Source organism: Mustela lutreola, chromosome 12 (genome assembly GCF_030435805.1).
Source record: "Mustela lutreola isolate mMusLut2 chromosome 12, mMusLut2.pri, whole genome shotgun sequence".
Classification (NCBI taxonomy): Eukaryota; Metazoa; Chordata; class Mammalia; order Carnivora; family Mustelidae; genus Mustela; species Mustela lutreola.
The window spans coordinates 72,453,920-72,480,943 of NC_081301.1; positions in this window are offsets into that span (position 1 = coordinate 72,453,920).

Consider the following 27,024-nt stretch of genomic DNA (forward strand, 5'->3'; position numbering starts at 1 on the left):
GAAGGAAACGCACATCATCTTTTTTGTATTGACTTCTATATAGTATTAGTTCATAAAAGAAGCTCCTCTCTTTTCAAAAAAGCATTATACTCCTAAACAAATGAGTTAAGATGGTTTAAATAAGGTTACTGAAAACTTTCACAGTAAATGGATCCAGATTTGGGTAGGGAGAGAGGTTTGGCTTCCCAGTTTCTCTTCTGTTAGTCACTGTTGGCAGGGGAAATTGGTATCCTGAAGGCATCTAGATATTTTAGGAGAAACAAAATCTTATGCTTTTTAAATTTTTAAAGCTATTTTGAGGCCTGGCAAAACCCCATACATGTTTGCTGTTTTTGGTTTAGTTTTGCTGAACACTTTGCCTATTCAAAATCAAAGGGAGATTTAATCTGCTCAGTATGTTTCTGATTATTTGTATGTTAGTCAGCAAAATGGAGCTTGGTCCTAGTTATTTATTTATTTATTTTTCTCTCTTTAATTCTCACTGCACTTCATGAATTTTTTCCCCCCATTTCCTCCCTTTGGCTTTAATTTAATGAACGTCCTTTTCACGGACAATAAAATATTTGCATTTTGAGAGGCTCAGATTTTGTCAGAACATCAATATTCCCAAAGTGGAACACGATGCATTTCCCATAAGGAATGCTGGGTTGTTTAGAAGCCAGAGGTGGGGCCTGGAAACCTTTGACTACTTCTTTGATTTCTTGACTTGTCTTTTTGTTGGTAATTCTTAGAGCCAATATGGTTGCTTCAGTATTAGGAATAATGACGAGTAACAGGAGAGCAACAGCAACAGGAGTGGAAAGGTCCACTCCTTCTCCTCCCCTCGGCACAAACCCTAAACTCAGGCTTGCCATTGCTTTAAAAATATTAGTTTCTAAGTTACAAGTTGAAAGAATGTGCAGTGTTCATCACAGACTAAAACATAAAACGAGTATTTATGACCCGTTGACTTTGAGATAGTATTAAAGTCTATTGGGCAATTTGACTTTTCCTCCATTTTTCCAAATGTCTCTTTTTATCTCATCCTCCTGTTATTCTACCTTCCCAAATGAACTTGCTCAGCTTTTCCAGATTTTGCGATTCTGACCGGTGTCAGGAAGTGTTTGGCTCCCAGACTGCTGGCTTGGAGTGCTGGTCTCGGGAGGAAGCCCTGGGGGACAGCTGGTATCCGAGAGAGACTCGCAGGTCCCTGGCTCTTCGGCAGGTCCCAGGCTGCTAACAGAAGGCAGGACTCTGGCTCTGGCTCTTGGGCATCCACTGCCTTCAACAACGTTGCCTGGAGCTTACAGAATGTGGGTGAATTCAGGGGGAAACTGGGATCTGGGTAAAACGACAACAGGAAGGCAAAAACTGGGGACTTGGCATTTGTTTATTCTTTGCTTAAAATGGTTCAACCCTGCCCATGAAAAGCAGGCCCATCTTTTTCCCCTCCCATGGAACACATTTCCTCTGGATAACGCCTGCCCTCACAAGCTGAAATCTTGAATCATGACTGGTTTTATTTACATGTACTTTCTAGCTTTAATTTATGATATGGTTTTCTTGGGTGTAGACTGTATTTCTTCAGCTTTTAGCAATACAGATTACTTCAACTAAATAAAATTAATAACCTGTTTCCAGATTCACTGCCTGGGGTGGGTTAGAAGGTCAGGAAAAACAGAAGGAATGCAATTATGTAAAAGCCAATTTGAGGATAGCTTTTAATATTTTTCAAATAATAGCTTTAGTGAGATATATTTCACATACTATAAACTTTTTTTTTTTTTTTTTTTAAGATTTTATTGCTTTTAGAGGGAGCGTGAGAGAAAGGGAACACGAGCGGGGTGAGGGGCAGAGGGAGAAGCAGACTCCCTGCCGAGCAGGGAGCCTGATGTGGGATTCGATCCTGGGACTCCAGGATCATACCTGAGCCAAAGGCAGATGCTTAACCAACTGAGCCACCCAGGCGCCCCACATACTATAAAACTTTTTAACAGTGTATGATTCAATAGTTTTTAGTATATTTACAATGTTGTACAACCATGACCGCTAATTTCAGAACATTTTTGTCACCCCAAAAAGAAACCCGGTACTCTTTAGCAGACACACTCCCCCAATTCAATTCTGCCCCTAGTCCTTGTCAACCATGAATCTATTCTTGTCCTTCTGGATTTGCCTAATACGGACATATTATATAAATGAAGTTATACAATACTTGATCAGTTGGTGGATATTTGGGAACAATTTTGGTTAAGAATAACATTGCTACAAACATTCATGTACAAGTCCAGCGTGAACGAACATGTGTTCAGTTCTCTTGAGGGGAACTGCTGAGTAATGAGAAAACTCCAGCTTTTTGATCAACGGCCTGTTTTCCAGAGCAGCTGCATCCCTTTATATTCCTACCAGCAGTTTGTATGAGGGCTCTAATTTCTTTACATCTTTGCCAACACTTGTTATTGTCTTTGCTTTTTTTTTTTTTGTCTGTAAACATAGCCTTTATTTTCTTACTTCTGTTGTCTGTGCTGTTTTGTCTTTGCTTTTTATTTTAGACCTTCTAATGGGTGCAGACTGATAGTCATGTGGTTTTGATTTGCATTTCCCAGCGGTATTGAACATATTTTCATGTACTTGTTGGCTCTTTGTATATTTTCTTGGGAGAAATGTGTGCTCACCTCTTTTACACATTTTTAAGTTGAGTCCTTTGTCTTTTTATTGTTGAATTGCCTGAGTTCTTTATATATTTTGAATGCAATCCCTTACATATGATTTGTAAATATTTCTTCCCATCCTATGGGATGGCTTCTCACCTTCTTAATGGTTTCCTTTAAAACATGAAAGTTTTTAAGTTTTATGGAGCTCAAAATACCTACTTTTCCTTTGTCACTTGTGCTTTTGGTGTCATATCTAAGAAACTGTTACCCAATCCAAGGTCCTGAATATTTACCTGTATTTTCTTTTAAGGGTTTATAGTTTTAACTCTTACATTTGAGTCTTTGGGGGCAATTTGAGTTAATTTTTGTATATGGTATGAAGTTGGGATTCACCTTCTTTGTTTTGCAGTCAGATTCACTTGTTCCATCATCATTTTCTGAAGATTATTTTTTCACCCATTTAATTGTCTTGGCATTTTTGTTGAAAATCCATCTTTATTTTTGGACTCAATTCTATTCCATTGACCTGCGTCTATCATTAGGTCAGTACCATGCTGTCTGGATTATTGTAATTTTTAAAAAAATATTTTTAAAAAAATTTATTTATTTATTTATTTGACAGACAGAGATCACAAGTAGGCAGAGAGGCAGGCAGAGAGAGGAGAAAACAGGCTCCCCGCTGAACAGAGAGCCTGATGCGGGGCTCCATCCCAGGACCCTGGGATCATAACCTGAGCTGAAGGCAGGCTTTTAACCCACTGAGACATCCGGGCACCCCTGGATTATTGTAATTTTGTAGAAAGTTTTGAAATTGGGAAGTGTGAAGTCCTTCAACTTCTTTTTCAAGATAAATTTGGTTATTGTGCATTCCTTGAATTTCCATATGAATTGTAGATCAACTTGTCAGTTTCTGCAAAAATAACCTCTGAGAATTTAATAATGAATTACGTTTTAAAAGGAAGAAGAGACTATTACTCAACCACGGCTGTTATATTTATCTTAAAAAATAAGAAGACAGAACAACTGTGAAGTGTTTGCATAGAGAGCCAGGAGGCAGAATAAATTGTAGAGGGTGTTTGGAATCAGGGAGGTCTGGGTTCCTTCTGAGTGCACCAGTTACTAATATGATTTTGTGTAAGTTACTTAACTTCTCTGTTTCCTCAGAAAAAAACTGTAAAGTTGGAATAACAATGGGTACATTGTAGCGTGACTGTAAGGATCAAATCAGGTAACTTGTTATTTTATGCTCCTGGCACAGTGTGGTGCCCAGTATATAGTAGCAATTATTACTGTTATTGGACATTCCCCACTTCTGTTAAGAAGAGAATTAGAAGAAATGAGACAAATTATAGACCTAATTATGGAGATCATAATATAAAGGGGAACTCTTGGCACCAATTGCAAATAGCTTATTAAAAGAAGACTTGGCTTCTTCACCTGATGAAATTTAAGTGAGCAGGACAGCTCACTGTGTGGGAAACTTTAAAGCATATTAATGCCCGAAAAGGGAAGAATATAATAAACCCATGGTTTTCAGTGTGTGATATGAGGTCTGTGAAGGTCAGAGCTATGATCTTAAGCTGTTTTTGCTTTTTCCATTGTCCTTGTCTTGGAGTGCACTTGTCTCCTTGTGAGTGTCTCCTTGTCATGGAGACTTCCAGAAGCTAGACGACATATGATGATGTCATTGCTCTGATGGGTAATAGAACGTGAGTTCTGTGTTATTGTGTTTTAGACTTTTAAAAAAATTTTTAAATATGAAATATGGTAAATATCAATAGACATAACCCTTATAAGCAAAAGTTCTTGGGGGTTCTCCATAATTTTTAAAGCATAAGATGTTGAGATAAAAAATTGGGGAACATCTGTAATAGATAAACCCTGTGATTGCAGTAACAACACATGTTTTGAAAGCTTCTACGTGCCCAGTACTGTGCTAAGTGTTTTCTTGGCATCAGCTTGTTGAAGCTTGATGACACGCCATTGTTGGGTCTCATTTTAGTGGTAAGGAAACTGATCCTGAGTAGGATTCAGTGAATTGCTGAGGGTCACAAGGCTGGTAAGTGGCAGAACTAGGATTTGAACCCACTGCGTCTTGTTTCCTGGGCTCTGTCTTAAGATTCTGTGGTCTTGGATATTCAGAGGATATTAAGCTTCACAGTGAACTCTTGCTCTGGGATCTGAAGAGCTGAAAGTCCAAGGTATATGCCAACCACACTTTTAGAAGCCAATTTTGTACTATGAATCTTCAGCAAGTTGATTGGAACAAAAAGTTGAAGCCAGGATTGCGTTCCTAATATTCTCAGAGATCTTGCCTTGACACTCCTGGCTTTTTCCAAAAGGGGTTTGCTGGCTGCCCTCTGTCCTTCACCTTGTTAGATTTATGAGCTCTTGATTGCAGCAGGGGAGAACTGGCCCGCACTACAAGCCCTGCTGTGGGGGCTGATTAATCACTAGCTCCCAAGTGAAATTCAGGCAGAGGGTAGGACGCCAGGAAGCTTACAGACAGGGCTACGCCTCCATACGCAAGCTTCTTTGGTGCCAATGTCTGCACTTTCGGCGTTTAAGAAACAAAAGGAACTAGGAATAACATAGTAAGGTGGGGGTTGGGGGGCGGTCACAGGCACTGTTAGACAAAAAGAAAGAAGGAAGGAAAGAAGGAGGAAAGGGAGAGTGGGAGAAAAGAAAAGAAGAGAAAAGAAATGGCCCTAATATTTTTACATCGTGAAAAATTCTTGATGAGACATATTCAATGTTATGAATATCAGATTTACTTAATTAATTTTCATTAGTAAAAAATCTTCTAAAAAATTACCACTTATTATATGTGTGACCCACAGGAGACCTCAAGGCTTGACTTTGCCCATGTCACCAAGCTATGAGCAAGCTCACCTTTGGTGGGTACAGTGGTCCCATTCACCCCCAATTTCCTGATGAAGAAACTAAAGACCATAGAGTCTCAGGGGTTTGCTTGAGATCTGATAGCTGGTTTACAACATGGACACCGTGCTATTTTCCTTTATCCAGATGTTCCACATTTCTGGATTTTAAGGACCAGCAAGTGTTTTTTTTTGTTGTTGTTGTTCTTTGTTTGTTTTTAATGGAAGTGTGTGTGTGTGTGTGTGTGTGTGTGTGTGTGTGTGTGTTGGGGGAATGAATATAACATAAGTGTGCCAGTTTTTTGTTTTAACAAGTAAAGACATTAAGAAGCTGTAACTACTATTTGATGTCAGTAGTTTTCATTAGAGAAGGGACATTTATGTGTATTTTTTTTAAAGATTTTATTTATTTGACAGAGAGAGATCACAAGCAGGCAGAGAGGCAGACAGAGAGAGAGAGAGGAGGAAGCAGGCTCCCTGCTGAGCAGAAATCCTGACGCGAGGCTCGATCCCAGGACCCTGGGATCATGACCTGAGCCGAAGGCAGTGGCTTAACCCACTGAGCCACCCAGGCGCCCCCATTTATGTGTATTTTAACATCCTTTGAAAACGCTTAAATTTAGCTCTATGCAGTATTCTTTGTTTATTTGAAGGTAGTTTGGGGTAGACTTTGCCAAAGATTACTCTTTTTTTTTTTTTTTTAAAAGATTTTATTCATTTATTTGACAGAGAGAGAGATCACAAATAGCAGAGAGAGAGAGGGGGATGCAGAGTCCCCACTGAGCAGAGAGCCCAATGTGGGGCTCGATCCCAGGACCCTGAGATCATGACCTGAGTCGAAGGCAGAGGCTTAACCCACTGAGCCACCCAGGAGCCTACTCTTTGTCCTTAAGCTGATATTTGACCACTAATGAGCTGTAGAGTTATTTTTCTTTTTAAAAAAATTATTGTTGCAAAAAATTATTATTGAAGTGTAATTGATATCTCATGTTATATTTTGTTTCAGTTTCAGGTGTAAAAGGTATTGATTCAATAATTCTGAACATGATAAGTGTGATCACCATTTGTCACCATACAGCGTTATTACAATATTGTTGACTATCTTCCCTGTGTTGTACTTTTCATTCCTGTGACTTAACTATTTTATGACTGGATATTTGCACATTTTAATCCCTTTCATCTATTTTGCCCAACCAACACCCACAACCCCTCTAGCAACTACCAGTTTATTCTCTGTACGTAAGGGTTGGCTTGTTTTTTGTTTTTTGTTTTTTGTTTTTGTGTGTGTGTGTTTTGTTTATTGTTTTTTATAAACTGTAATGTATTTTTTCCTTCAGGAGTAGATCTGGCTTGTTTTTTGCTTGTTTGTCTGCTTTATGTATCTAGGTGCTCCTATATTGGGTGCATAGATGTTTACAATTGTTACATTCTCTTGCGGAGCGGATCCCTTCATCATTATGTAGTGTCTTTCTTTGTCTGTCGGTACAGTCTTTGTCTTGAAGTCTACTTTGTCTGATATAAGCATTGCTAACCCAGCTTCTTTTTTTGCTTTTATTTGTATGAAATATCTTTTTAATTCCTTCACTCTCAGTCTGTGTCTTTAGGTGTGAAGTAATTTCTTGTAGTCAGCATATAGATGAATCTTGTTCTTTTTTTTTTTTTTTTTAAATCCATCAGTCACCTTATATCTTAATTTTTTAAAATTTGACTGTCGTTGATACAACTATTATTTCAGGTGTGTGACATGGTACTACAACTTCTTTATTTGTTATGCTATGCTCATCACAAATGTGACACTATTATAATATTATTATATATTTCCTATATTGTCCCTTTTATTCCCCTGATTTACTTATTTTATTTTATTTTAATTTTTGTAAAGACTTCATTTTTAAACAATCTCTACTTGAACTCACAACCCCAAGATCAAAAGTCACATGGTCTACTGACCGAGCCAGCCGGGCGCTCGCCTTCCCCTGACTTACTCATTTTATAGCTGGACGTCTGTATGTCCTATTTATTTTCACCATTTCTCCATCCCCAAAGTTCCCTTTGCCAACCATCAGTTTGTTCTCTGTATTTATAGGTGTGATTCTACTTTTTGTTTGTTTCTTTGTTCATTTTGTTTCTATAAAAAAGGATGAGATTTTTCCATCTATGACAACATAAATGGACCTAGATGGTATTATGCTAAGTGAAATAAGTCAGACTAAGAAAGACAAATACCATATGATTTCACTCATATGTGGAGCTGTACTTTTAATTCAAGAGGAAACCCATAGTCTCTTCTTTGAGAGTGAGAGTGAGCCCTGCTTTCTGATCATTCGAATAGCAGGTGTGAATTCTAATGCTTGTAAGTTAAGCCCCCAAGGCTGGGCTGCAGCCAGTCCACTGAAAGCCATATGTAGTGATGCCTGAATTCTCATGAGGGCAGAGTCCACCTGGCCTGCGTTCCTGGCTCACTGTCAGGGCCAATAAAGTGACTGATGAGAATCTGTGGGATGGCTTTTCTTTCCATTTTCACTTGGATTCCTAACCGACACAATGGAGCAAAGGTTTATGGGAACATTAAATATCTCTGCTAATTGTCCGACCTTCTATGATTGGGGCTCTACAGGACATCAAGGCTCTAGTTTTCAATGTAAGCTGAACTCAGCTAAACACAACCAGAAAAGGAGAAATAACTGACCTTAGAAGGACTTCACCATGACTTTCACAGCAATGATCTTTGGCTTTCACAATGATAAACTTATAAACATATTAAATCAGAACAGGTGAATGTGATTGCGCCATGTGTCTGCTATTATAGTTAGAATGTGAAAAAATTTCTCCCTTGAACTGGTCCATTTACTCCTAAATCTCAACAAAAAGGGGACCTTGAAGTTTAGGGTGTCCAGCACACAAGTAGATGACCAAGAGTCTTGGTCATTTCAGGTGACTGGATAGCTAGTGGGTGATCATATTTCACTCCTAAATTCTGGGATAATCTTAGGAACTCTTAAGCCTTCTAGGGGATTCTGAAGAGTCTTAATTAAAGTGTGTCATGGGGAATTTGCTAGAGCAGTGGCTTGACCCAGGATGTTAGTCCTTATCCATGTATCCAGGACACTAATAATTGGACGCCATTTCAGCCCCAGACATCGTCCTTTTGATTTATTCTTCTTTTCCAGGAGCCCTCTGCCCAAATTCCTGTGTCAGATGAGTTTTGGAAGCTCTAGGATCAGTCTGCTCTTCCTAGGGGCTGCAGAGTCTGCTGTGCCTCAGAGCAATAATGAGGGTTTAATTAGGGTTGAAGATACAGTTAATTAAACCAAACTAGTAAGTATTTAGAGAGATCTACGTGTGCAAGTCCCTTATTCTTGTCACCTCATTGAAGGCAGTGGCACAGGAAAAAGGGACGAGAAATTTGGAGTCCTTAGAAGGTTGAGACTTTGGAATGGGTCACATGTTGACATAAGTGTACCAATTGATATTTGGAGGCAACTGGGTGGCTCAGTCAGTTAAGCGTCTGCCTTTGGCTCAGGTCATGATCCTGGAATCCTGGGATCAAGCCCCACGTTGAGCTTCCTGCTCGGTGGGGAATCTGCTTCTTTCTCTCTCTCTGCCCCTCCTCATCACCCTTGCTTGTGCTGAGTCTCTCAGATAAATAAATAAAATCTTAAAAAAAAAGCATACTGATTGATTGAGCACATTATTTATTTAGTATGTACTTTCCATTGTGATCTCACTGGACTGCCATGGTGAGTGTCTACTGTCTCCCTTGTACTGAAGCTCAGAGAGGCAAAGTGTTTTGCCCGAGGGCAGTGGTACGAATGTCAGAGCTTAGGCACGTGCATTTCTAAGTTCAAAACTGGTCATGTTGTGTTGATTCCCAATCCTCTCCTCCAGGCCCTGTACAGGAAACAAATTGCAAGGCTATCCTTGGAGCCACCAACTCATCTCAAAAGCAACGATCTTTTAAATTATATTGCTGTTTTGTGGCATTTCTGCGTCGTGCTGATGTCACCAGTCTTATCCCAGCTACGTGAAGGATAGTAGTGATGGAGAAGAGCGTTCTGGTTGCTTCTCTCTGTGGAGACTCAACCAAAACCCATGTTTGTGAACCTAAAGGCTGCAGGGGCCCCATCTCCAACTTGTCCGTCCTGCTCAGAAAACTGATCTTCCTTTGGCTGGAAGACGGTGAATCATTTCTCCCCCTTGTTGCTTAAAATGCCCATTGAGTGTGTGGGGCCTGCCTTCATGAACCATGAATGATGAAAGCAGGTTCAAAAAGGCAGTCTGCAGAAAAGGGGGTTTCAAACCAATTAGATCCTTGGAGTCGCCTTACAACCCACTGGCTATCACTAAATTTCAAAAAAGGTCTTTGCCACATTCAAGGCCTGGGCTGCAAAAAGCCTGGAGCTTTAATGACCTTCTCTGTCCATTAAAGGATGTGATAGACGTGAAGTTTTATAAGGTAAGGACCAAAAATGGATTGGGCTTTCGATGCCAAAATTCCATTAAGCCTGCAATAAAGGACGTAGCCGATCTATTTAGCAGATATATTTTCAGGTAGTGAAACCAAGTAAAATAATAAAACCTTTTAAATTTAATGTTTATTCTAGGAACTGATCATTTGAAAGAAAAAAAAAACTTTCTTAATGTGGCTGGGTAATATGTTTTCTGCTCTATTTTTCTTCAGGAGCCTAGTTACTTTTCTCTTTTTCCTGGGGGCAAAATAATTTTGCTATTATCGTATGTTGGCTTATGGGAATAGATACAGCGCCCTTGTTGTTTCTTTCTCTAGACTGACTTCTCTTTGCTGCTGTCACCAAAAGGACCACAGAGGATGAAGCAAATCCCCCAGGCAACCCTTATGATCTGGTTCGGTTCTGCCTACTTAATATTTGTCCCATCCTTTTTAAACAAAAATGAAACAGCATTTGGTTTGTTCTGAGTGTGTTACTAACCATCGTATGACTTGATAGAAAATTGATTAAGAGAGGAAGTTGCATAAATCCATCTCCTACCTTTCTAGTTCTTGAAGTGTGAGGAAAAGTTGTTTAAATCGAATAAATCCTTTGATGCAGGAGTAGATCCCATCACCAGGGAATGAGTTATTTTGTTCCCAGAATGTGAGAGAGCATATGGTTATATTTCCAGAGAAACCAGAGGGCAGAAAATGTAGGTGCAAAGTAACCGTAGGGGAAAGTGAGTGTTAGAGGTAAAAGTGATTTCAGTGAGACCTCCTGTTCATCTGAGTTACACTGCTTGGGTGCACGTGAAGAATAAGCAGAGCTAACTTTGACCAGGGTTGGATTTGCCAAGTGTCCGCGATGGTGGGAGACAGGACAGGAGGGCACAGCCCTAAGTGCACAGAGTTGAGAGTGACAGCCTCTGGAGTCTCATTTGAAAGTGCGAGTGGTGACAAAGGAGGATGTTCAGTTGCCTGAGGATCCTTGTGGGGCTGAGGATTGATACTGGGGGTGACAGTAGTGCTCCTCGACAGACAATTAGGTGTTCAAATGCGAGCTGCTGGAGGGGGAGTAGTTACCAGTCATAACAAGATCCAGGATGGGCCAGGAGAGCTGCTGTTTGTACAAACAGGTCGAGGAAAATATCACTTGTTAAGAATGGAGGACCAGGAACAACTGATGTCCTAAGCAAAACAAAAGCCCAAGAGAAGCCACAGCAACCAAACCAAAGCAACAAAAATCCATCACTACCACCCCTCAAATCCAGCCACATACTGTTTAATAATAAATGCGCCTAGAAGAAAACAACCCAAGAACATTACAAGTAAAAAGAGCAGGCATCCTTCTTCTTCTTCCTCCTCCTCCTCCTCCTTCTTTTAAATTCTGTTCAGTTAGCCAACAAGCAACTTCTCACCAAAGACAAGCCAGGACTACAGACGGCTGGTACAGATAACATCTCAGGGAAAGCCATCCACGAGAAAGAGTTGTTTCACTTTGGGAAAATTTACAGTTCGCAGAGGACACATAGTCAAGATGAATCTTTATTATGCTAATCACAATGTAGACTTAAAACATGCAAAAAATCAAACGATTCTGGAGAAACAGATACAGTCTCAATCACTGTGGCAAACAGTAGTAAGCTGGACACCCTCAAGGACTGATTCGTAAACAGAATACTGATTTTATTTATACAAATTTACATGATGCACATGTAAATAATTTGTTCTTAAGTTGGAATCTGTGAGCATCTTTAAGGAGGAGTTACTGAACATGGTGCAAACGGCTGACAGCACTAAGGTCCCATTAGCCAGGAGAACAAAATCCAAAGTTTAAGAATAAGTAGCTGATCGCTTTTATCAGACTGAAGCTTGAGTCTTAAAACCGAAAAATGAGGGAGTGAAAACGGCCTCAGCACTTTAATGGAATTCTGCCTCTAACTTTGGTTCAGTTCCTGTTCACGCAGCAGACATAAGCCTCAAGTCATGAAATTCTCATTTTAGCTGGTTGCCAGCTGTAAGTTAATATGCAGACTTTTCACTGCGGCCCCCCATGCTTATGCACAATGCTCTGAATGTTCTGTGTTTTCCTTGCCTTTGATTGCCTTTCCATCCTTAGGTTCTCATTTCCTCCTCTCCTGAGTTTTGGCTGGCATAATTTTGGAACTTAAAAAAAAAAAAAAAATGCATCCTCTGCCTTTTCTCATAGGCTTCGTTTGCATTTTAGTCTATTTTGGATGTTTTTTCTACAACGTCTTCAATATGCTTTATTTCCTGTTTTTATAAGCTTTATATAACTTCAGAAAAATGTGATCCAAGGCATGTCTGGGGGAGAGGTGATTATTTTTTACTGTAATGTGGAATATATGGAGCTGCAGCGTGTACACTGGGCATGGCTGGATGCAGAGCTGTCTTTAGACGACCCTGATGAGGGTATTTTTTGGGGCTCTTCATCTTGGTGGCTGGAGTGCCCAGGAAGTCAGCTGGTGGGACACACATGCAGACATGCATATTTCCAAACAAGAGCGTGGAATAGTTTCTGCTATCCTTCTACTGGTCCCACTTCCTTGTTTTCCATAGTAACGGTATGGGTGACCCTTGAACAACACAGATTTGAACCATGGGGGTCCCCTTATATGTGGATTATTTCTACTTAATACAATACAGTACTGCAAATGTATTTTCTCTAGTGAGTTTCTTCATAACATTTATGTTTCTCTTTTTTTTAAAAGAATTTAGTGTATAATACATACACAAAATATGGGTTATTAGACTGTTTATGTTATCAGTAAGGCTTTTGGTCAACAGGGGGCTATTCCTAGTTGAGTTTTTGGAGAGTCAAAAGTTATACATGGATCTTTCACTGTATGGAGGGTCAGTGCCTTTGACTCATTATTCAAGGGCCAACTGTACTTTACTATATTCAGTAAAATGACTAAATTGTAAGTGCCCAGCACAAGGAATTTTGACAAATGTATATACCTTGATTGCAACATAAAATGATTACATCATCCTAGAAAGTTCTTTCCTACTTCTTTCCAGTCAGTTCCTATTCTTACAGCCCTCAACTGCAGGGAACCACTGACTGCTTTCTGTCATATAGTTCAGCTTTCTATGTTGAAGAACTTTCTATAAATGGGATCATATACATGTGATCTTTTATTTATGAATCATTTCACTCAGCATATTGTTTTTGAGATTTATCTGTGTGAGGCGAATGTGATAACCACTGCACTACGGAAATGCGGCAAGAGATTTATCTGTGTTATGTTTATCAGTAGTATATTTTTATTTCCTCTATAGTATTCCTGGATGAATATGCCACCATTTTTTTTTTTTTGTCTTTTTTTTTTAACTTAAATTTTAGCTAGTGAGCATAAAGTGCAATATTGACTTCAGGAGTAGAATTCAGTGATTCATCACTTAATTACAACACGCAGGGATCATCACAACAAGAGTCCTCCTTATTACCCATCACCCATCTGGCCCATCTCCCCACCTGCCTTCCTCCACTAACCCTCAGTTTGTTCTCTGTTGTTAAGAGTCCGTTACAGTTTGTTTCCCTCTCTCCTTATTCCTTTCCCCCCGTCCCATATGTTCATCTGTTTTCTTTCTTAAAATCCACATTTGAGTGAGATCGTATGTGTACCAGTTTGTTATCCCATTTTCCTCTTGATGGAAATCTGGGCTGTTTTCGACTTTTCTTATAATGCATAAAATGTTATTTATGGACAGATCTTTTTATGAGCACATATATTTGTTTTGCTTGGTCTCTATCTGAGTATTATTGATAGGCCAGAGGGTAGGTGACTATTTAAATTTATCAGAGGGTCGGTCTGTTTTCAAGGGATTGTGTGGTTTTAAACTCCCATCCGCAATATATGAGAGTCTCGGTCAACACCTAGCAGAGTTAGTTTTCATTTTAGCCACTATCGGGATTGTGTAAAGACTGCGTAATGCTATCTCACTGTGGTTTTGCTTTGTGTTTCCTTGGTAGCACATGAGGCTGAGCACCCTTTCATAAGCCTACTGAGTGTCTCTGTCCATTCTGGATGGTATCAGGAGACTACCATTGACTGGGCAGCTTTAACACAAACATTCATTCTTTATAGTTCTGGAGGCTCTGAAGAGACCAGTTCCTGGCTTGTTGACAACCATTTTCTTACTGTATCCTCACATGCTGGATGGAAAGAGACATAGAGGGATAGAGGTAGAGATGGAGAGAAGGATAGGGATAAGATAGCGATGGGGGCCTCTTTTCTTGTGTTTCTGCTTATAAAGGGCTCTAACTCATCACCTCCTAATGACCCAATCCCTTCCCCTGGTCCCATCTTCTAATACCATCACACTGGAAAATATCAATATATGAAATTTGGTGTGTGTGTGTGTATGTGTGTGTGTGTGTGTGTGTGGTGACACAAACATTCAGCCCATTACACTGAGCATTTGAATATCTTCTTTGGATGAAGTATTTATTTAAGTCTTAAACCAATTGTTAGGGCAGCCGGATGGCTCAGTTGGTTAAGCGTCTGCCTTCTGCTCAGGTCATGATCCCAGGGTCGTGAGATTGAGCTCCTCGTTGGGTTGCCTGCTTGGTGGGAGTCTGCTTCTTCCTCTTCCTCTGCCCCTCCCTGGCTCATACTCTCTCTCTCTCTCAAATAAATAAATAAATAAAATCTTAAAAAAAACCCGCTAATTTTATTGGGTTATTTGTATTTTTAACATTTCATTTCCTTTTGAAGAGCTTAGATTATTAGTATGCTTGAATCAAGAGCCAGCTAGATGCCTGAATTACTATGGGCTTTCAGATGTAATACTTGAATCAGTACAATAAACTGTTGAGGTCAATGCATTTTTCTCATTTTACAGAATAGGATGCTGAGCCTCTGCCAGATTGAAAACCTCTCTCAAAATGGAAACTTCCTCAAGTATATGGCCCTTGGTACTCAGTTTCACCAGATTTCACCGAGAAAAAGGTGGGAGCAAAGACATAGCAGAAGAAAATTCCTTCTTGAAATAGGCCCTGGCTTTTTCAAAAAACTATTTTTTGAAAAATAAAAGTTGCAAAGCTAATGCAGAGACTTGCCATATATCCCACTGCTCTTGTTTTTCCTTTAAAGCTTTATTGAGATAAAATTCATGTACCTACCACTCATCCATTTATGGTGAAACAGTGTTTAGTACATTCACAAATATGGGCGTGCAACCACCAACCACACTCAATTTCAAAACATTCCATCATCTCAAAAAGAAGTTCCAGACACTGGAGATATCCCCCTCCACCCCTAAGCAACCACTAATCTGCTCTGTCTCTGTAGCTTCTCCTGTCCGGGATGTTTTATGTGAATTGAATCATACAATATGTGGTCTTTTGTTACTGGCTCATTTTGGTCCTGACTCGTCCTGAGCTGCTGTGGTCACTGCCACCCCTGGGCACTCTGAACAATCCATTTCCAGTCCCCTTGCAGTCAGCTGTGGCACGTGGCTGAGTTCTGACCAAAGAGGTCCAAGCAGAAGTGACATGTGTGCTGTTTCTAGACTTTGCTCTTGGAGAGCAAAACCAAACCAAACACCCCAGCCCTTATCCTCATGCTCTTTTCTCCTACTTGGGTTGAATGAGGAGAATTCTAAAGACCTAGATGAAAGTGAAAGCAGAAGACCGATGGGACACCGAATGAGGAGCAGAACCCTGTCCTGACCCCTGCTGAGTAGTGGCTGGGACTCTACACAAATATTTACTGTGTAAAACGAGCTGTGGTTTAGGACTTGCCTGTTTCTGGCACCTAGTCTTATCTACCTCTCTTACTAAAACGAATTCTGTGAAAGCCATGAGCATGTGTACTTTACTGTATCAAAAACTCCAGTTAAGCCTGCCTTTTTATTAAGTTGTCTTAGACTAACCACTCACCCAAGTCTAAGAGTTAAGAATCACGATACCTTTTCTCACGGTGCCCTGGCGTTGTGAGCCAGCACAATTTGTGTTACTTCCAAGTGGTCTTAAAAACAGAACTTTCCTAAACATAGAATCTGAGTTGGAAAGAACCAGAGAGGGCATTCTTATGGAATAAATCCCATATATTCAAAAACATTTCTCAATGTCCTTATATTGGATTCTCCAAGCTTAGTGTTTGCTTCACTGTCTTTGCTCCATAATCTCCCAGCACGTAGGAGGCTCCTTAAGAAATGCAAGGAACAGAGCTATGTGAATTTCAGAGCATTTCAAGAATTATAAAAATCTGTTCAGTTCTGAAGATCAAAACTTCCACCCATCTGGGGTATATAAATCCTATACATAGAATTTATGAGGGGGTTATCTTGAATTATGTGTTGGGTGTTGGGTTTGGCACATAATAAATATAAACGATCCCCACAGGACAGTAGATTAACATCCAGGGAGGAAAAAAAAAAAATCAGGCATCTGTGAAATTTAAACAGGAAGATGCCCTACTCTTTTCAGAGAGAAAAGAGCTTACAATCCCTAGGAGACAGAATGAGGATCCTTGTTTTCAAGCTCCTTACTAACTCTTGCCCATGGGAAAAGGAGAGATTTCTCTGCTCAGTGATATTTGGAAAAGGGGCCAGTATGTGGTTTGCTCCTCTGGATCTTCTCGTTTTCATTTCTTTCTGCCCCCAAAGGTGGCTTTGGCTGTCTGCTGGGCCACTGGCTGACATTGCCCTGGGAGGCCTGTGGATGGCCAGCTGCCCCAGGGACCGGGGGATGAGTGTGTCCAAATTTGATGGGAGGTGTTAGGAAGCCAATGGAGGCTGGCTGTGTAAGCCACATTCTCCAAAACAGCTATGATTGGTAATAAAGCTCACGTTTTCTTCTTCATCTCTTTGACCCTGTATCTCTCAACTAGTGCAGAACTGGAGTGTGTGGGGCGTCAATCCTGGAAATACTCATTGATCCATTGGTTTCTAACAGATGCACACCTAGTATATCATGTGATTCACACATCAATGACTCCCTCAAGCTTTCTTGCCACAGGCAGAGTTGCACTGAGATGGCGTGTGGCTTCAAAAGAACAGCAGCATTTTTGAATGCTCTCAAATAGATGTGAACTCCTTGAAAGTAGGGGAAAACTTGCATGAAAGGTAAACATCAGCCAAAGATGGCGTATTGGTAAGGGTTAGATGATATGGGAAAGATAGTTCTAAGAGGAGGTCAGTGATAGGGAATGCTCTTATGGACTGGAATATTTCTGAAGACTGAACATGTCCCTGCAGATGTTTGCAATTTTTGGATGTGTGTAAGTTTGTACACAAAGAGACAAAAAAACTAAACAAAACCCACAAAACCCAAAAAACAAAAAACCTTTTCAATCTAGCTCAGTGTATGTGGTTTCAGTTTTCCAGAAGTTCTTCCTTTCTTTTTCTTTTCTTCTTTTTTTTTTTTTTTTAAGATTTTATTTATTTATTTGACAGAGAGAGAAATCACAAGTAGGCGGAGAGGCAGGCAGAGAGAGAGGGGAAGCAGGCTCTCCGCTGAGCAGAGATCCCGATGTGGGGCTTGATTCCAGGATCCTGAGATCATGACCTGAGCCGATGGCAGAGGCTTAATGCACTGAGCCACCCAGGCACCCCCAGAAGTTATTTCTATTTCTGGTTACCCCCCTCACCTTTTTCCCCCTTCTAGCTGTGGTTTTTCCATGGCAACTGAGAAATGATATAGCCAAATACACAAAGCAAATCTAAGGACTTTGGGCTGATGTGTATTTCTGTGTTTAAAAATAATCTGTGGTTTTGAAATTTCTGCAGCACACCAATGTCAAGGATGTGTCAACGGGAGCAATGTGAGAGCTGACATGACCCGCAATCATTCTCATCTTTACGTTCTTCATTGTGATTGTGTGGTTTTCTCTGTATATCTCTGTATATCTGTATTTCTCTGTATAATCTCCAGCTATTCTTGCTCTGAAATGTATCATTCTCTAGAAGGGACGCTAAGTCAACACTTTCCAGGACATCATCACAAGTCAAAAAAAAAGAACGAATGTAGCCTGAAGAAGGCAAGTGGCAAGAATAGAGGTGAACACTGGATGTGTGAACACAAGGACTAGACTGTGAAAGCTCTTGTTCCTGAGATGGCCTTTGCCCTATGGTTTGCAAACATCGGAGTGGCTTTGTGGGTGTGGCACACACCCTTGGTTCTCCTTTCCATCAACCATCTGAGTGTGGGCCAACATCTGCTCAGCTAACCACATGGCCTTAATATACCTTAAAGAAGATCACTGAAGTAAAGCAAAGTTTGCAACATGTGGTGCAGTGTCTCAGAACAATTCCCCAGAAGTGTCTCTGGGAGAGGGGTGCCTTCATGGGGCCTAGCAGGGAGCCCCCTGCTGGAATTCCTGGACATTACACCCTGCCTCTACTGACCAGACCATCTGTGGTCTGTGTAACCCCTCTTTCTCCTTCTCCATCACTCCACAGAGATGAAGCTGGGTGGAGAGGCACTGGTCTTGAGCACCTCTAAGACTGATTTCCAATGTAAGCCGCTCAAGATTCTAGCCAATCACCTAAGTGCTCAGTCCTGAGCCCCTCTTACTTTGGACATAGGCACATTCCTGGCAGCTTCCTGAGATGTGTTCTGGGGAGTAGAGGGAGGAATCTGGTTTGTTTTCTTCCTTCCTTCCTTTCCTTCTTTCTTTCAGATAGATCGATCTATCTATCTATCTATCTATCTATTTATTTATTAGCCAGAAAGAGCACATACAAGCAGGGGGAGTGGCAGGCAGAGGGAGAAGCAGATTCCCCCCAAGTGAGGAGTCTGATACAAGATCCCAGGACCTGAGCCGAAGGTGGATGCTTATCTGACTGAGCCACCCAGGCATCCCTGGAATCTGATTTTCTTAACTGTGTTAATATCTTCCTGAGGTAGGGGTACTTTCCTTTTAGCCATGAGATCAGGCACATCTCACTTTATTTTTATTGGGGAATATGAAATGAAAATATAAATCTCATAGATCAATACTCCAGAAATGTTGAAGTCAAGGTTATTTAATGGCTCACTGATATTCTTTTTTAAAATATTTTATTTATTTGATAGATAGATAGATAGATAACAAGCAGGAGCGGGAGAGGGTGGGCAGAGGGAGAAGCAGGCTCCCCGCTGAGCAGGGAGTCCAACGGAGGGCTCAATCCCAGGACCCTGGGATCATGACCCCAGCCAAAGGCAGATGCTTAAGCAACAGAGCCACCCAGGTGCCCCGGCTCACTGATATTCTTGATGAAATTATGCTTTCTTTAATTTAGATTGATTTTTTCAAATAAGCTGGTTAGCTTTTAACCGCTGTATTAGCCAAAATTTGAGGCCAAGGGCTCTGATGTGGTTATGTTATACAGAAGAGAGGATTCTGCCTTCTACACACGGCTCAGTCCTTCTGAGCATCTAATTTCATGGAACTAAAAGACTCTCGTTAGATGTTTAAATGATGCTTCAGACTTTGTGTGAGACCTGGTAGTTGCTTATCTACTATTCTCTCCTTTTTCTTAGTAGGAGAATCACATTTTATTGGGTTGGCAATGTAGCTACCTTATGTATGTTCATTTTCTAACCTGTCTTGCTTGTGACAGATACAGTTCAAGCCAAAGAAACTTAACAGAAACCACTGGATGGGGCTTCTGGGAAAGGAATTTTATAGGGGATTTTCTCAATTGACATATACCAAGAGCAAAAGCTCTTGGCTCTTTCAACTTCTTTTGGCTGGAATGGCCATTGTAATTGTTGGTGCTTTGGCAGCCATCTTGGGAATATGAAGATACTGTAAGACTGAAAACTACGTGCTAAGGATAGAGGAGGAGCCTGCATCCTGATGACGTTATGGAAAGTCCATGCCAGCCATCTATTTCTCACCTCTACACTTCTTTTAAGTCACTGATACCTGTGTTTTCTGTTATATTACAGCAAAACTCAATTCCTGACTGATAAAATTCTCAATTTTCAGATTGCTTTACTTAGAAATAAAACAGAAAAATGAATGTTGGGCATGAAAAAAATATATATATATATATGTATATTTTTACACACAGGAGTTTTGGTGAAATTCTAACTTTAAATCTTGAGGAGGACTAGCTTAAAAAAAAAAAAAAAATCAGCATTCTTTCTATTTCAGGTTAGCCTGAGGAATAATCCCTTTGCTTTGGTTTAGTTGTCATTATATGCATATGAATCCTATGTTACTTGAAGTTTCATGGAGGGGGAAACACGCAGTTCATAGAAACAGTTCTGTGGAAGGAGTAAGGACTTCAGCATCTAAGCAGATGCGGGCCTGAATCTTGAATCTACTATAAAACAGGTGTGTAATTTAAAACCCATCCCCGCATCTTTCTGCCTCAGTTTTCTGAGGTAAAAAATGAGGAGGGCTTTAGCGTAAAAAGGAATAATCTGTAAAATAGCATATGGAAGGCACCCGGTGAAGGACCTGTGACCCTGGAGGGTCATTACCCTGTGTTTCCATCTTGCTTTTCATTCTTTCATTAAGCAGATGCTTGTTGAACATCCGCTTTGTGCCAAGACTGCATCAAGTGTTCAGTTCTTTGACTCTCTTGAGTTTGCCCCAGCTGGGATTATGGCTTCAGGGCAGAGCGTCCGAAGGACTGATGCTGATCCACTTAAAAGCCCCCTGGCACTAACTGGGGGAGAGTGGGATTCAGAGCTTTGTCACAAGGTTTCAGTTAAGAAACCAAATTGAAATCCTAGTGGCATGGTGAGGTTTGGTGATTACCATCCAAAACCAAATATAAGGGCTAGGGATGGGTGTGGTGGACACAGTATATGGAAGCTACAGCCAAACTTGGAAATTCAATCTGGAAAAAGCTGCACTTCTCCAGGAAAACAGAATGGGTTTTGGTGTACAGAGACCCTAAAAACTGAAATGAAATGGGGCTCATTGCCCTGTGACTCCAGCCCCCACCAATTTCGTATGTCACACAGATGTGAGACCAAGTACCTGAAGATCTTTAAAGTCAATGCATTATTTACAGCAAGAAAGAGTCTTTGATACACCTTTCCTCAGGTACCTCTTGAATGTGGCCAATTGTCAACTCAAATGGTCAGCAGTTGAGGTCATTCAATATATATTGCTTGTGGATCATGACATAAAATAAATATTTAGAAGAAAGACTTTGGAAAAAGTACAGAAAATTTATCATCCCCCTCCCCATTCAGCAAGACCCAGGGCTTAAAGGACTAGCATTTACAAATGGCAAACATGAGAGAGTAGCTCGCATTTGCTGCTCGGTTCTCAAGTGCTGGGACTTTATGTGGCTTGTTATCATCTTTAGTCCTGAGAATTAATAGTTGTCTTTCATGAACACAGAACCATCGTTGTTTCCCTGGGGAGCAGTGTGCCATGGGGGGAAAAATAGGGTCGCCTGCATGGGTAAGACTTCAGTCTGAGTCCTGACTGTGTAACTTTGAGCATCTTATTGGACCTCCCTCAATTTATTTTCCATGGCCTTTATTTTCCACAGTCTTTACTATATTTCCAGTCTTTATTTTCCATAGCCTTTTTCCAAATGAGTAAACTGATTCTGGCTGAGTTGGGCCACCCGCTCAAGGACACACAGTTAATTGATTGAATAGCTGTCCTCTATCTGTGACAGTCTGCTTTCCCACACGCTTCTACTGCGCAGATGTGAAGGACCCCATGATCTCAGAAACCCAGGACATACCCTCCTTTCCCATGGGGACCAGTGGGGCGAACTGAATGCTCCTGTGATGGCAGGTGTCACAGCTCCAGCCGGGTGTTTGCCTCCACCGTGTAGGCACAAGAGGGGCATTTGTGGGAGAAAACAGTTCAGCAGTATTTTATTTTTATTTGTTCATTTTCTGGCTCTGGACTGGAACGTGAGTCAGGATAAGATCTGGTTAGATACATTGTACCGGTTTCTAAAATCTCACATTTCTTCATGATGTGTGGATGTTTCCTCCTGGGTTGGAGCAATGGATGCCGGATTATCAAGTTGTGTTTACATTTTTCTCTTATCTCCCTAGGATCGCTTGGGTCTCCAGCTCCTGTTCTGCTCTCCTGGGATAAGCTGCCATTTGACTCCCTCCATTGTCCACACAATTTCCCCTCACCCTCTCTGGACCTCTGTGGCTTTCTTTTTTATCAGTTACCTGCTTTCTGCCTCCAGGGCTATTTGAATAATTCCCTGCCTTGTGTTTCCTGGTTAGTACAAAGATTATCTCCTAAATATTTGTGCATACTGGGGACCAGCCTTTGTGATTCTTATCCCTCTGCTGAGGAAAATATTTCTTTCTCCAGCCTCTCAATCCGGATCTCATAGTCAGTCTTTTCTCTCCCCACCACCCTCTTTTTTTTTTTTTTTTTTTAAAGATTTTATTTATTTATTTGAGAGACAGCAGGAGCAAGGGCAAGGGGAGGGACAGAGATGTGGTGGAGGAAGCAGAGGCCCAGCTGAGCAGGGATCCCAACAAGGGGTTTGGTCCCAGGACCCAGAGCTCATGACCTGAGCCCAAGGCCGATGCTTCACCGACTGAGCCATCCAGGCGCCCCTCTTTTCTCTCCTAGTAGTGAAAGTTGTCCTGCTGTTGTGGGTTTTCCGTGGTTTTGAGGAACACTTCCGATAGATGCTCTGTAACACAGAAAACATTTTTTGCTTCGAGCCCCACAAATATGTTTTATGGAATTTTCTTTTTAAAAACAGAACAAAGAGCAGTTGCGACTGCCAGTTCCTTGGCTCTAGTTGTTTCGTTTTAGGCCCTAAATGGTAACCAGACACTGACTCAAATTCCGTGGCCCCATGACCACCCCCTCCCCCCACCCCACCGCCTTTTCCCTTTTCCTCTTGAGGTTCATTATTTGCTCCAAATTAAAACGTTCTGGTTGGAATGAGTGAGTATAAAGAGACAGGGCAGCAGGGAGCTCCGGCTGTACTGAGGGATTATATCTCGGGGAGGCCTTCCTCGCGGGTCTCTGATATGATTAATCGGCCGAAAGGAGCGTAGCTTTGTAGTTTGAGGAGATCGGTTTTGAAAGGAAGCCTGCTCTCCTTACCCGTGACAGTTGGGTTTTAAAAACAATTTCTCAGGATATTATCATTGAGAGGTTCTGGCTTTATGCAAATATGAAGCTGGTGTTCACCCTTCCGTGCCCGCGCTCGCTCATTCATTTGTTCACCTGCAAATATGGCGCCGCCCCTGCTCTCCCCCGCCTGACAGCAAAGTGAGGGTGAGAATCCCGTGTGGGAGTGAACAGCCGCAGACTGAGGGGGGCGCCTTGGAGGAGAGCAGGGTCTCCCCAGGGCAGATGAGGAAGGGTCTCCCTCCCCTAAGCCAGGCTGTGTGTGTGCCTGAGAGCGCGTCCACGCCGGCATGAGAGGGGAGAGGCGGTTCACGGCCTTGCAGGGAGTGGGGTGTGTGGCTTCTTCTAGGGAAGCGTCTTCCCTTTCCCGACAGGGGGAACGTCGTGTGCAAAGGCCCCATGGAGGAATGAGCGCGGCGCACGGCCAGAAGGGAATGTAGGGTTTCTGAGTGGGAGAGGACAGTGGAGCCATAGGGACCTGGTCAGAGGCCAGCACCAGAGCTTTCGTCGTTGGACCTCAGCGTTGCTGATAGGTTCTGCCCCAGCGAATAATATGACTAAATGTGCATTTTGAGAAGAGCAGTCCTGTTTCAGTGTAGAGAACGGACTTTCAGCAGGCCAGAGTGGATCCATGCAATCACTCCAACCGGGGCCAGGATGGGGGGCACGTAGCTCCCTGCTCTGACAGGATTATAGTCTGGTGAGTGAGGACAGATAGTCAACGAACACACAGATGAAGAGAGAGGTAATTTCTGGGGGGTGATTAAGTACAGAAAAAAAAAAAGTCAGCCAAGAGGTATCTATCTGACCGACAGTGCCGGTCGATGGCAGCAGGGGGCGCTACCGATACCAGTTCCAGTCAGGGACGATCTCTCTGAGGTGAGATTTTCCTTCCTAAGCTCAGCATTTCTCCACTATTTTGGGTTTTGCACAGCTCTTTTGGGTTTACCAGCTCTTTAGATGCTTGTCCCTACGGGCTGGCTCTATTAATGGACCTCTGGATACCCCCAGTTTTCCTTGGTCTTCGTGCAGTCATGGAGAGTGGAACTTGAAGGAACTTTCTAGATCATCTGATTCACCTCTCCCATCCTTCATGAAACAAAACAGAAGTCTGAAGACGAACTGTGCATGGGGTTAGCAACCACGTCATCCTAGTATACAGGCCACCTCAACCTGGGGTCAAAGCCCCCTACCTCACCATTTGGTTCTCTGGGTAAGGACAGGTACACAGCTGTGCTCACTGAGGTCATGCTGCCTGTTTCCAAAGCACTTTTCCACTCTTGGGTGTGTAGGAGACTTCAGATACTTGCAGAAAATGATTAATAGTCGTTTTTTTTTCCACCCCTGGCATCTCCTAATGCAAAAAATCTTGGACAGCAATCAATTTAATTTAGACTCCAGAAAGTGCTACCTCTTTTTTTTTTTTTTCAATCTGGTTTATGTTAATGATATTTTTAAAACACCCTGAAGCTCTAAAGCATATTTAAGACCATGAAATAGCATTACAAAGCTTTTGCCATTTACTTTACAGAGTTGCATGGAATGCAAAGTAAAAAAAAAAAAAAAAAAAAAGGGAAAAAGAATTCTCTTTCTCCTTAGTTTCCTTAAGATTTCAAACTCAGTAAGACATTTCTTACTTAAGATTTAAAATAAATAAATAAATAAATAAATAAATAAATAAACAAATGTTTTCCATAATTGAGTCTTATTGGTTAAGGTTTAGTCTAGAACATAGTTTTCATGGTTGAGTTGAAAATCCCTTATGGGACTCAGGGTATAACCTAATTTGAAATAACGCTTCCTGAGCTGGTTTTAATTAAAGTTCTTTTATATTGGATCTCTTAGGAGATTCCTCACCCCTTTCCCCCTTTTTTGCAACATTGTTCTGGAGAAAAATCCCAGTACACTTGAAGGCATCAGATTTAGTCAAGGCCATAGGCATTGAAGAAAGAATTAGATGGGAACATTTATCTTGGTGGAAAAATTTTATTGATGAATCTCAGATTTATACTACTGCCAGCAAAGTCTCTTTTCTCATTTGAAGGAGATAGGCGCTTTATAATCCCCAGTTTCAGATGAAGAAATTGAAATCCAGGAAAATTAAGTGGCCAAATCCAGAGATAAACCAAAAGCATTATGACCATCCAGTGGCTTGAAGACATTTCTTAGGGCATCTTAGTTTAGATGAAACAAATGAGCTCAGTGGAGGAGAGGTTTCATTGGGAACTAACAGTCAAGCTTAGAAATTCATGTTTGAATATTCCTTTGGGGCTTTTGTTTCTTTGTATTTAACAGATCAGAATGGCACAGGAGAAACCAAGTTTCCTGAGTCCGTTGAGGACAGAAAAAAGTCAGCTCTTCCTCAAATGTGTCACAGAAATTAGGGGGCTGAGCTGCACTTGGCTTCAGAGCAGGATCAGAGAAACGGCAGGTGCCAAAGATAACTGGGTGTTGTAGCCTCCTGTGGCTGCTGTAACCACTGTTCTGAGGGCCAGAAAATCTGTTTCACTGAACCGGAATCAGAGTGTCTGGGAGGGGCTCCTTCTCCAGGCTCCAGCGGACTATCCCTTTCTTGCCTCTTCCAGCTCCTGGTAGCTGCCATGATTCTTTGGCTTGTGGCGGCATCAATCCACTGCGTCTCTGTGGTCACAGTGCCCTCTTCTCTGTCTGTGTCAAATTTCCCTCCACCTCCCTCTTAGAAGGTTACAGGTGATTGCATTTAGGCCCACCCCAATAATTCAGAGTAATCTCCTCATCTCACAGTCTTGAACTTAATCACATCTGTGAAGACCCTTCTCCATGTACAGTGATAATTACAGGTTCCAGGATTAGGACCTGATATTTTGGGGGCCACCATAGAGCTTGCTATACTGAGCCTGGATCCATCATACTGACATCATATATTTATGGCCAACAGAGGAAAGGCTACGGTCAAGAGGCCAACAGAAGAGAGCCTTCCTGCTTTCCAGACTTGGGGTAGAATGTCATAATCAGAGTCTGGCAGAACAAAAGACCAAGGGTAAAAGCTTAAGCAATACAAAGCTTCCGAGTGACCACACTGGCATGATTACTGCTGAGTTTGTTTACGAGAGGAAAGAAAGCAGCCATGTTGGAGGCCTCGGGTGGTTTTCATATCCTGGAAGTTATGTAGAAATAGTTGGCGAGGAATGTGTTATTCAGGAGTGTAAAATAATTTCTTGTTCAAATAGACCGCAAGGCCTAAGAGACTAAAAAATTCTCCTGGAGAGAAGAAATGTAAAATGTCCTTCAGAAGGTTATTAATGTGGCCCTTTGGGGACAAAGGCAAACATCATCCTGCGTCTCCTGTTGATTTTACCCCATGGAGACTGGTTGTTGGGGAGGTATGATGAAACAGAAGCCTCCAGCCCCAGTCACTGAACGTTGTGGTGAGGAGCCGTGTTCCTTCCTGACTTCATTCATAAGTCAGCAATGGAGGGGGATGAAGATGCCTAGTTAGTAGAAAAGACACATTCCTGTCCATTTACTTGCTTTAGATGAAAGAACAGTACCATACTGCTCCAAAATAAGTAAATAAGTAGATAACATCAGCCAAACTCGATCTCTTGTAAATTTCAGAAGTATCTGTGGGCATTGGCAGCAGAAAGAAGCTTCTAGGCCATCAACCTCACTGCCTTTCCAACACCTAAGAAATGAGGATAAGGCTTTTCATTGAGATTTTCCACATGCACATCAAGAGCATTTCTCAGCTCCCCATGGGCCTTGGTGGTTTTGTTCAGGACAGAAAATGCTTTTTTCTCACACTACCATCTATTGTCTCTCAAAGTTCTGGAACTTCCTGAAGTCCCAAATGTCTTACCTCTTTTCATTTCTTCCCTTATTCCTCCCTGATCATCAAGAATAATTTCATATAATCAAGTAAGTTCCAGAAATGATGTTCAGGTAGGCCTGTTACCAACCCAGCCCTGAAAGCTGTTGATTCTAGAAGAGAGGCTTTGGCCTCTCTTTGGCTGGCCATCTATTTGGCAATATTG